This window comes from Oryx dammah, unplaced genomic scaffold (assembly GCF_014754425.2).
Source record: "Oryx dammah isolate SB20612 unplaced genomic scaffold, SCBI_Odam_1.1 HiC_scaffold_28, whole genome shotgun sequence".
NCBI lineage: Eukaryota > Metazoa > Chordata > Mammalia > Artiodactyla > Bovidae > Oryx > Oryx dammah.
In genome coordinates this window covers 7320751-7332035 of record NW_024070212.1, presented here as the reverse complement: position 1 = coordinate 7332035, position 11285 = coordinate 7320751, and the positions used below count along the sequence as shown (strand labels likewise).

General features: G+C 44.0%; 1 non-coding gene across 1 annotated transcript; it reads right to left on the bottom strand.

The window, feature by feature from the left end:
- Positions 1 to 292: 292 nt before the first annotated feature.
- LOC120857120 lies at positions 293 to 424 on the bottom strand. The gene has a single exon (XR_005719593.1). It is a non-coding gene; the product is annotated as a small nucleolar RNA SNORA70 (small nucleolar RNA).
- Between the last annotated feature and the right edge of the window lie 10861 nt (positions 425 to 11285).

Here is an 11285-nt window from a genome sequence, read left to right as displayed (position 1 = left end):
TCCAGGATGAGTCACTTTCCTGCCACTATGTTTTCAAATTCACCAGCATTAAACTTAGTAAATCCCCACTTCTTGGAGACACGGACCTTCTGGTGGCCCGGGGACTTGAACTTGGCCCTGTTAGGGCCTCAGTCACATGCTCCTTGTTTTGTAGCTTGGTACGGATGGACACTATGACTTGGTGAATGTGAACCCTGGCTACTGTGCCCAGGGGCTTTCCAAAGGCACTGCACACACCTATCTGGAGCCTAGAGAGGGGACAGCTTGCCAGTCATGAACGTCCACTGGCAAGGGCTGACTCCAGGCTTCCTTAGGGCAACCCATAGAGGCCATAGGCTGCATACACTACCAAGGAGGCTGCTGTTTGCAGACATCGCACACCAGGACCCCACAGGGAAAAGAGCAGAATTTCATTCCTTTTCAAAGCAGAAAGATATTCCACTGTATGTACATATTACGTTTTATTGATTTGTTCATCTGTTAAGGTACATCTGGGTTGTTTCCACCTTTGGGCTCTTGTGAATGATACTCTTTAAAACTTTTTTAATGGAAGATGCCAAACATATGCAAAAGCAGACCAAAAGAATGTGATAAACTCCCATGTACAATAATCATCCTGGGCTTCCCTGGTGGCTTAGTGGTAAAGAATCCGCCTGCCAATGCAGGAGACATGGGTTTGATCAGTCAGGAAGATTCCCTGGAGAAGGAATTGGCAACTGACTCCAGTGTTCTTGCCTGGGAAATCCCATGGACAGAGGAGCCTGGTAGGGTACAGTCCATAGGGTCACAAAAGAATTGGATACAACTTAGGGACTAAACAACAACTATAATTATCAACTCATGACCAATCTTGTTTCATTTATATCCATACATAATTCTCCATCCCATATTATTTTGAAGACCATCTTAAATATCATAAATGCTATCGTTGTTTACATTTTACAAATGGAAAGACACAGAGAAGTTAATTATGTTACCAAGGTTACAGAGCTCCTAAGAGATGCAGCCAGGATTTAAATTCAGGCAGTGTGATGGCTGAGCCCATACTTGTGTCTTTGCTACACCTGTGCTTGTGTTTGCATAAACTCACACACATGCATCAGGTCAACTCTGGGAATGTTGGAAAAGTTTGCCTCTTCCTACATTTTTCCTAAACTTGGATGTTGCCTGGAATCTGGAATAGATAGGCATGAGTTTGAGGTCTGAGGTCTTAGTTACAAGTAGAGTTGGTGATCCCCAACCTCCAGAGCTGCTGTGAGGATTAAGTGAGATAAAGTCAGTGAAAGTGCCAGGCACTTCCTAGTATGTGGCAGGAGATCATTACATGTGATTTCACATCCTCTCCTCGGGCAGGGGGTTGTGTTGGGGGCAGGCCTACCTTCCCTCCACAGAAGCAAATGTCAAGAAAACATGCTGTATCAGAGTATGACTCTCAGAGGTCAATGTGTAATCACTGCTGGGGGATTTGTGTTGCGAAATAAGGGATTTTATCCTTTGGCCTTGTGGTGCAGGCTGTGGGTGAGTACAGAACAGAGGTGTTGCAATTCCTTCTGGCCCCTGAAATCACATATGTATGTGTGTGCATGTGTGTGCACAAGTGTGTAAGACAGGTTGGTAGGTAAGTTCAGGCTTCATTCTCTGCCCAGAGCATTAATTGCTTTCTTTTCTATAAAGAATTGTGTTCAAAACAAGCAACTACTTTCTCTATCTCCGTTTGCTCTTACTGGCTAAAACAGGAAGCAAAGCCCTGTTTTGGGACCCTGTCATTTTCTGGTCCAAGGACACAAAACTACAGGCTGGAGGTCTGAGTTCAGACAGGTCTTGGCAAGTGCTGCTCATCTCATTCTAAATTTCTGTAGTCAGGCCCCTTGAATTAACTTGGGAAGGGCCTGCAGAACTCAGCGGACAACTGAGCAGGACTCACTGACTTACAACAAAGAAGTCTCAGGTACCCTCATAATGCCCCTGCAGAGGAGGCTTGGGAGGTGGGGCACTGCAGCCTTCAGTGTATTAACTGACAGTTAGTCTGATTGGCTCTTTCCTCTTCCTGGAATGCCCCTTTCTGATTTTGCCCATGGGAGCAATGTTGGGTTGGTCAAAAATTTTGTTCAGGTTTTTCTGTAACATCTTATGAAAAAAAAAAAAAAACCCAAAAGAACATTTTGGCCAATGCAATATAATCCTTTAATGCCAAGCTCAAATACCACCTCTTCCACGAAGCTTTTCCTACATCACCACCCACTGCCACCCACTCCCACTGCCATACAGAGTAATTTCTCTCACTCTGAACCCTTATGGCATCACTTTTGCACCCTTGGAGGCATTTTCACTGCTTTATCTCTGTACTATCTGAATACCAGTATTAACTGTTGATCAAAGTGAGTTCCTTGAGAAGACGAATTATTTCAGCTAACCCTTTTACTGTTCAGACCTCGTCACAGGCACATAATTAGCAACCAGTAAATATCTGCTGAATAAATATTGCATGATAGTGACACATAGTAGGCATCCAGCAAATGCACACTGAATGTAATGACATCCCTCTCCCATGACTGGAATTTGTAAGAGACTTCTTACCCTACCCTTGATATTTAGATGGAAACCAATTCCTCACAACCCTTTGAGTTCTAAACTCTGTCAAAACTTCAATGGGAATAACCATAAAACTTGCCTGGAGGTAGCATGTGAGATGGTCTCAAGGTGTTTCAAATATTCTAATATTTCAAGGTGTGTCACTGTCTTTGTGTGTATAATATCCCAGCTGTCTCCAGAAGAACTTGAAGTGTCACAAAGTAGAGTGTGTGTGTGATGATTTAAGATCATATCAATCAACATTTGGTTATCAGATATTTCCTGCTTATCAGCAGAATGATCACTGGTATTCGTAACAGTGACTCTGCAGCTCCCCAAGAAACCAAAACACCTTGCTTAAAGCTACAATGTCTCCAGAGACAAGCTTTTAAAAGGCCACTTACACCATTTAAAAATATACAATTCTATGGTATTAATCACATTCATATTGTGGTACAGCCATCACCACTATCCATCTTCAGAATTTTTTCATCATTCCAAACAGAAACTCAATCCCCAGTAAACTGTAACTCCCTATTCTCCCCTCCCTTCTGTCCCTGGTAATCTCTATTCTACTTTCTGTCCCCATGGATTTGGCTATTCTAGGAACCCCATACAATGGAACCATACGCTATTTGTCCTTTTGTGATTGGTTCACTTAGCATCATGGGGTCAGGTTCATCCATGTTGAACATGCCTCAGAATCTCATTCTTTTTAAGGCCGAATAATATTCCGTGGCTTCCTTGGTGGTTCAGAAGGTAAGGACTCTGCCTGTAATGCAGGAGATGTGGGTTTGATCCCTGGGTCAAGAAGATCCCCGGAGGAGAAAATGGCAACCCACTCCAGTATTCTTGTCTGGAAAATCAATATTTCTCCAGGCAAGAATACTGGAGTGGGTTGCCATTTCCTCCTCTGGGGATCTTCCTGACCCAGGGGTCAAACCCCTGTTTCTTGCTTCTCTTGCATTGGCAGGTGGATTCTTAACCACTGAGCCACCTGGGAGGCACAGAATACTTTTATTTATTTATTTGGCTGTGCTGGGTCTTAGCTGTGGCATGCAGGATCTAGATCCCTGATTAGGGATCAAACCCAGGCCCCCTGCATTGGGAGCTCAGAGTTTGAGCCACTTATCCAGCAAGGAAGCCCCTTATTCTCATTCGTCAACACTATATCCACGGTAACTTCCCACTAACCAGAAAATTTGAGTGATTAGAATACCCCATTCCACCATCAGGCTTGGCAAGGACCTTTCTTGGAATATGTGGTCATGGGCAATAGGCAGAGACGGGGAATGATGCCCTTGTCCCAGGAGTGGACATGGGCCACACGGAGGCGGATGACGGGGCCACAGTAGCATATTAGTAACGTGCTCAGCACGTTGGTCCAGACAGTCAGATGTGCATTAACAAATCCCACTCCACTCCACCCTCACCTCAACCCATCACTCCTCTAGCTGTTAGCCTGGGCTGCTTCTCCACAAAGGTACAGACTTGAGGAACATTTGTTCTGAATTAAGCTTGGCTCCAATTAAACTGTTATCATGTATATGGAGCTCAGATTACAGAGGCTGCCTTTGGCCAGTGAATGGTATTGCCCTGGCTGCTCAGAGAGGTGGAAAATTCTGAGGCCCCTCCAGCACTGTTTCAGGAAAAATGCTCTGAGTGGTGTGGAGAGGGGCCAGCTGGTGATGTCAAGGGATTTATAAAAGAGATTACAAGACCTTTTAAGGGAATGAGGCAGTTGCTAATGATGGAAAACTGCTAAAGCTGGACCTGGATACAGCCTGCACATTTAACGTGTTAGTTATCCTGAAATGCTTGTGCGTTTTAAAAAACATAGCGCCACTCCCTTTGTGTGCATTTCAAAAGACAACATTAGCCTGTGGAGAGAAGAACCTGTTATGTTAATCAAAGTCGGGGGTAACTGAAACTGAACTCACACATACACACGAAGCCCCAGGTGAGCGATACAGGACCTGGGAAGGACAATTAAATGCCGAAATGGACCTGGGTGCGCTGCACATCTATATTTTTCTTTCTTTCTTCCTTATTTTTCTAAAGCACACTAGTGGGGGGTCTGGAGGAAGCTTTATTTTTTAAGTAGCTACAAAGCTGCTTAAAAGATTTACACCTCCAGAGAGAGACCTGAAAATAAAATATTTACTTATATTGCCATTTCCAAGTGTTTGCCTAGTCTTTTCACAACTCTTGTGTCATCCTTTCTTAAGAATGTGGCTTTATAAGGAGGAACCAGGATCATTTACAGTGACAGGGTAGATTTATTAATAGTTGAGTAGACAAGCTCCAGCTTTAACAGTTGGGCTTACTTGGTGTTTTAAATAGATAACTAATGAAAAGTCATCCCAGATTTAGGAACAGAGACTCAAGTTTGGAGGGGTAAAAGTGAAGGCTCTAGAAATCAGTTTCCAGTGGAGCAGTTAAACTAAAGAAATTCTCTTTGCCATTATGGAGCTCTAAAACAAACCAATGAACAAACAAACAAATAAACAAAACAGAACTAACGGCCCACATAAATAAGACTCAAACTGCCAGTCCAGGAGAAGGCCCAAAGCTCAAGTGGACTAGAACCAAGAACTGGAAACTAGCATCTGGAAGCGAGCAGTGTGGAGGCACTTTGGGACCCACTATCCTAAGGCACAATTGGTTGCAGCTTTATCCGTTTTCACCATTATTTATTTGTGCACAGACGAGAACAGCACAAGGCCTGGCTGGCCCACTCCTCGCATGCTCTTATAATATGGAAAATCCAATCACCTAGCTTTAAGTGCCATTGTTCAATTGCAGCTTAAACAAAAAGGTCAGGAAACATATGTTGTTTTCTTCTACTTTTTTGGTGGGGGTGGGGAGGAGGGTTATCTCTCTGAATTAGCACCCGGGGTCATATCCCAGTTCAAACATTTCCCACGGAAGGCTGTGATCTCGGCCCCACATGGAAGCCCTCCTTTGCTGCCTCCAGACTGGCTGGTAGTCTTATCACCCTGTGCCCCAGGAAGAACTCTCCATCCTGCAAGCTTATCTCCTCACTGTCTGCTGAAGACACTTTGCAGATTAAGGTCTCTACAGATCCTGTTTCTGTGTCTTCTGCTCACCTCCTGCTCTGTTGTTGACTAAAATCCTTTCCCTTTTCCAAGCTGGATTGAAGCCTCACCTCTTTCTTCTTCTTCTCCCTCCCATCCAATCTGGATGACTGTTCTTTCTGTTTAATTGAACTACAGTTGGGGTTCCCTGGTGGCTCAGTTGGTAAAGAATCTGCCTGCAATTCTGGACACCTGGGTTCAATCCCTGGGTTGGGAAGATCCCCTGGAGAAGGGAATGGCTATGCACTCCAGTATTCTGGCCTGGAGAATACAGTCCATAGGGTCACAAAGAATTGGACACAACTGAGCGACTTTCCAAATAGGAAAAGGAGTAAATCAAGGCTGTATATTGTCACCCTGCTTATTTAACTCATATGCAGAGTACATCATGAGAAACGCTGGGCTGGATGAAGCACAAGCTGGAATCAAGATTGCCAGGAGAAATATCAATAACCTCAGATATGCAGATGACACCACCCTTATGGCAGAAAGTGAAGAGGAACTCAAAAGCCTCTTGATGAAAGTGAAGGAGGAGAGTGAAAAAGTTGGCTTAAAGCTCAACATTCAGAAAACGAAGATCATGGCATCCGGTCCCATCACTTCATGGGAAATAGATGAGGAAACAGTGAAAACAGTGTCAGACTTTATTTTGGGGGGCTCCAAAATCACTGCAGATGGTGAATGCAGCCATGAAATTAAAAGACACTTACTCCTTGGAAGAAAAGTTATGATCAACCTAGACAGCATATTCAAAAGCAGAGACATTACTTTGCCGACTAAGGTCGATCTAGTCAAGGCTATGGTTTTTCCAGTGCTCATGTATGGATGTGAGAGTTGGACTGTGAAGAAGGCTGAGAGCTGAGGAATTGATGGTTTTGAACTGTGGTGTTGGAGAAGACTCTTGAGAGCCCCTTGGACTGCAAGGAGATCCAACCAGCCCATTCTGAAGGAGATCAGCCCTGGGATTTCTTTGGAAGGAATGATGCTCAAGCTGACACTCCAGTACTTTGGCCACCTCATGCGAAGAGTTGACTCATTGGAAAAGACTGCTGCTGGGAGGGATTGGGGGCAGGAGGAGAAGGGGACGACAGAGGATGAGATGGCTGGATGGCATCATGGACTCAACGGACGTGAGTCTGAGTGAACTCTGGGAGTTAGTGGTGAACAGGGAGGCCTGGCGTGCTGCGATTCATGGGGTCGCAAAGAGTCGGACACGACTGAGCAACTGAACTGAACTGAACTGAGCGACTTTCACTTTCATCTCACTTCATAGTTTATTTACAATGTCCTGCCAATCTCTGCTATACAGCAAAGTGACTCAGTTTTATACATTCTTTTTAAAATATTATTTTTCTTTATAGCTTGTCCCAGGAGACTGAATATAGTTCCCTGTGTTATACAGTAGGGCCTTGTAGTTTATCCATCCTAAATGTAATAGTGTGTATCTACCAATTTGAAATTCCCAGTACATCTCTCTCCCTCCTCTACCTCCCTCCCCCTTGGCAATGACGAGTCTGATCTTTGGGTCTGCTTCCTTTTTAAAATGCTTAGTTAACTTCTTGGTTGCACTGGCTCTTCTTTGCCAGGTGGGCTTTCTCTGGTCGCAGTGAACCAGACCTGCTCTGTGTGGTGTGTGGCTTTCTCACTGCAGGGGCTTCTCTTATTGTGCAGCACAGGCTCTTAGCACACGGGCTTTGGTAGCTGCCGCATGCAGGCTCAGTAGTTGTGGCACGCAGTCCCGAGTTGCTCCATGGCATGTGGAATCCTCCTGGACCAGGAATCAAACCATGTCCCTTGCATTGGTGGGCGGATTCCAATCCACTGTACCACCAGCAAAGTCCTGCGAATCTGCTTCTGTTTTGTAGATAGGTTCGTTAGTACCATATATTAGATTCCACATATAAGTGATATCATCTGGTATTTGTCTTTCTCTTTGTGACTTACTTCATTTAGTATGATAATCTCCAGTTGCATCCATGTTGCTGCAAACGGCATTGTTTGGTACTTTTTTATGGCTGAGTAGTACACCATTCGGAGAAGGCGATGGCACCCCACTGCAGTACTCTTGCCTGGAAAATCCCATGGATGGAGGAGACTGGTGGGCTGCAGTCCATGGGGTGGCTAAAAGTCGGATACGACTGAACGACTTCACTTTCACTTTTCACTTTCATGCATTGGAGAAGGAAATGGCAACCCACTCCAGTGTTCTTGCCTGGAGAATCCCAGGGATGGGGGAGCCTGGTGGGCTGCCGTCTATGGGGTCGCACAGAGTCGGACACGACTGAAGCGACTTAGCAGCAGCAGCAGTACTCCATTATATATATGTACCATGTCATTTTTATCCATTCATCTGCTGATTGACATTTAGATTGTTTTCATGTTTTGGCTATCGTGAATAGCGCTGCTATGAATATTGGGGTGTATGTATCTTTTTGAATTATGGTTTTATCTGGATATATGCCCAGGAATGGGATTTCTGGCTCATATGGTAGTTCTATTTTTTGTTTTTGAGGAACCCTCACACTGTTCTCCATAGTGGCCTCACCAACTTGCATTCCCACCAACAGTGTAGGAGGGTACCATTTTCTCCACACCCTCTCCAGCATTTGTTATTTGTTGACTTTTTACTATTTATTTGATAATAAGTTGAACTGGCACCCTTGGCAGTGAAAGCACAGAGTCCTAACCACTAGACCTCTAGGGAATTCGTGGTAGGCTTTTGGATGATGGCCATTCTGACAGGTGTGAGGTGATACTTCATTATAGTTTTGATTTGTATTTCTCAAATAATCAGTCTCACCTCCTTCTTGAAGTCTTTCCTGACCATGCTGGTTCCAATTGGCTTTTTTCTTCCTTTCCCTCCATGACACTTAGAAATGATGCCTCTCACTTTATACTTTGATCATACTTAAATTACTTTTTGCACTTAAAAGTTGTATGTCACATTAAGGGTGTATATAAATCCTCTTATAAATCCTGCTACCCCTGGGAAAGTATTACAGCAGAAATACTTGTTAAATATGATTTTATTGCCTTATAATCAAATGGCTTTTTGACCAAAAACTGTTGCATCAATAACTATTTCTTACCTGAAATATTAGGCAGGGCCAAGAAACACAGCTATTAACTTTAACTTGAAAAACAATATTTTGAATTGTAAGCTGGGAATGGCTACACCATCCAAGAAATATTCTTAGAAGAATGTACAAGAAAAAGGGAAACCCAACCATCTTTCTTCAACTCACAATTCTTCAGACCTTGCTCCTTTCTCTGCTGCTGCTGCTGCTGCTGCTGCTAAGTCGCTTCAGTCGTGTCCGCTTCAGTTGTGTCCGACTCTGTGTGACCCCATAGACGGGGGCCCACTGTCTCTGGGATTCTCCAGGCAAGAACACTGGATCTTTTAATTCCCCACAAGTGTTCCAAGAGAAAGAAGATTCTTAAGCAGCCTGCAGGGCCTCTGAAAGTAGCTGTACCTTTCCATGCTATTTGCTTCATGCCTTTCTGGCCCAGGGGCGGGTGGGAAACACGCTATGGAGGGAAGGTCTCTAGCCTCCCACTCAGCCTGCATTCCCCCTTTCTCTAATTTTGCCAGCCCTCATGAGCTGTTGAGGAAAGCTTGGAACCCAGAAAGCATTCCATCTGGAAGCTGATTAAAAAAGTATTCAATTTATAAAAGTATAACTTGCATACTTTTGTAGAAAAAGACTTTCTCTAAAACAATATTTGTTTATTAGTTGTGTTGGGTCTTCATTACTGCGTGGCTTTTCTGTAGTTGTGGCGAGCATGAGCTTCTCATTGAGACGGCTTCTCTTACTGCGGAGCACAGGGTCTACGGCTTGCCGGCTTCAGCAGCTGTGGCTTCCAGCCTCTAAACCACAGGCTTAGTAGCTGTGGAGCGGCACATGGGGTGGGATCTTGGACCAGAGATTGAACCCGTGCCTCCTGCATTGGCAGGAGGATTCTTTACCACTGAGCCACCAGGGAAACCCCCAAAACTTACCTTTAAAATAGAAATAAGTGAGTCAATAAGAAATGTAGCTTGCTCTTGTAATGGGGGTACCCCCCATTACTTACCAAGACAGGAGGGTCATGGTGGAGAGGTCTGACAGAATGTGGTCCGCTGGAGAAGGGAATGGCAAGCCACTTCAGTATTCTTGCCTTGAGAACCCCATGAACAGTATGAAAAGGCAAAATCATAGGATACTGAAAGAGGAACTCCCCAGGTCAGTAGGTGCCCAATATGCTAGTGGAGATCAGTGGAGAAATAACTCCAGAAAGAATGAAGGGATGGAGCCAAAGCAAAAACAATACCCAGCTGTGGACGTGACTGGTTATAGAAGCAAGGTCTGATGCTGTAAAGAGCAATATTGCATGGGAACCTGGAATGTCAGGTCCATGAATCAAGGCAAATAGGAAGTGGTCAAACAGGAGATGGCAAGAGTGAATGTCGACATTCTAGGAATCAGCGAACTAAGATGGACTGGAATGGGTGAATTTAACTCAGATGACCATAATATCTACTACTGCGGGCAGGAATCCCTCAGAAGAAATGAAGTAGCCATCATGGTCAACAAAAGAGTCCGAAATGCAGTACTTGGATGCAATCTCAAAAATGACAGAATGATCTCTGTTTGTTTCCAAGGCAAACCATTCAATATCACGGTAATCCAAGTCTATGCCCCAGTCAGTAATGCTGAAGAAGCTGAAGTTGAATTGTTCTATGAAGACCTACAAGACCTTTTAGAACTAACACCCCAAAAAGATGTCCTTTTCATTATAGGGGACTGGAATGCAAAAGTAGGAAGTCAAGAAACACCTGGAGGAACAGGCAAATTTGGCCTTGGAATGCGGAATGAAGCAGGACAAAGACTAATAGAGGTTTGCCAGAAAATGCACTGGTCATAGCAAACACCCTCTTCCAACAACACAAGAGAAGACTCTACACATGGACATCACCAGATGGTCAACACCGAAATCAGATTGATTATATTCTTTGCAGCCAAAGATGGAGAAGCTCTATACAGTCAACAAAAACAAGACCAGGAGCTGACTGTGGCTCAGATCATGAACTCCTTATTGCCAAATTCAGACTTAAATTGAAGAAAGTAGGGAAAACCGCTAGACCATTCAGGTATTACCTAAATCAAATCCCTTATAATTATACAGTGGAAGTGAGAAATAGATTTAAGGGCCTAGATGTGATAGAGAGAGTGCCTGATGAACTATGGAATGAGGTTCGTGACATTGTACAGAAGACAGGGATCAAGACCATCCCCATGGAAAAGAAATGCAAAAAAGCAAATGACTGTCTGGGGAGGCCTTACAAATAGCTGTGAAAAGAAGAGAGGCGAAAAGCAAAGGAGAAAAGGAAAGACATAAGCATCTGAATGCAGAATTCCAAAGAATAGCAAGAAGAGATAAGAAAGCCTTCCTCAGCGATCAATGCAAAGAAACAGAGGAAAAGAACAGAATGGGAAAGACTAGAGATCTCTTCAAGAAAATTAGAGATACCAAGGGAACATTTCATGCAAAGATGGGCTCAATAAAGGACAGAAATGGTATGGACCTAACAGAAGCAGAAGATATTAAGAAGAGGTGGCAAGAATACACAGAAGA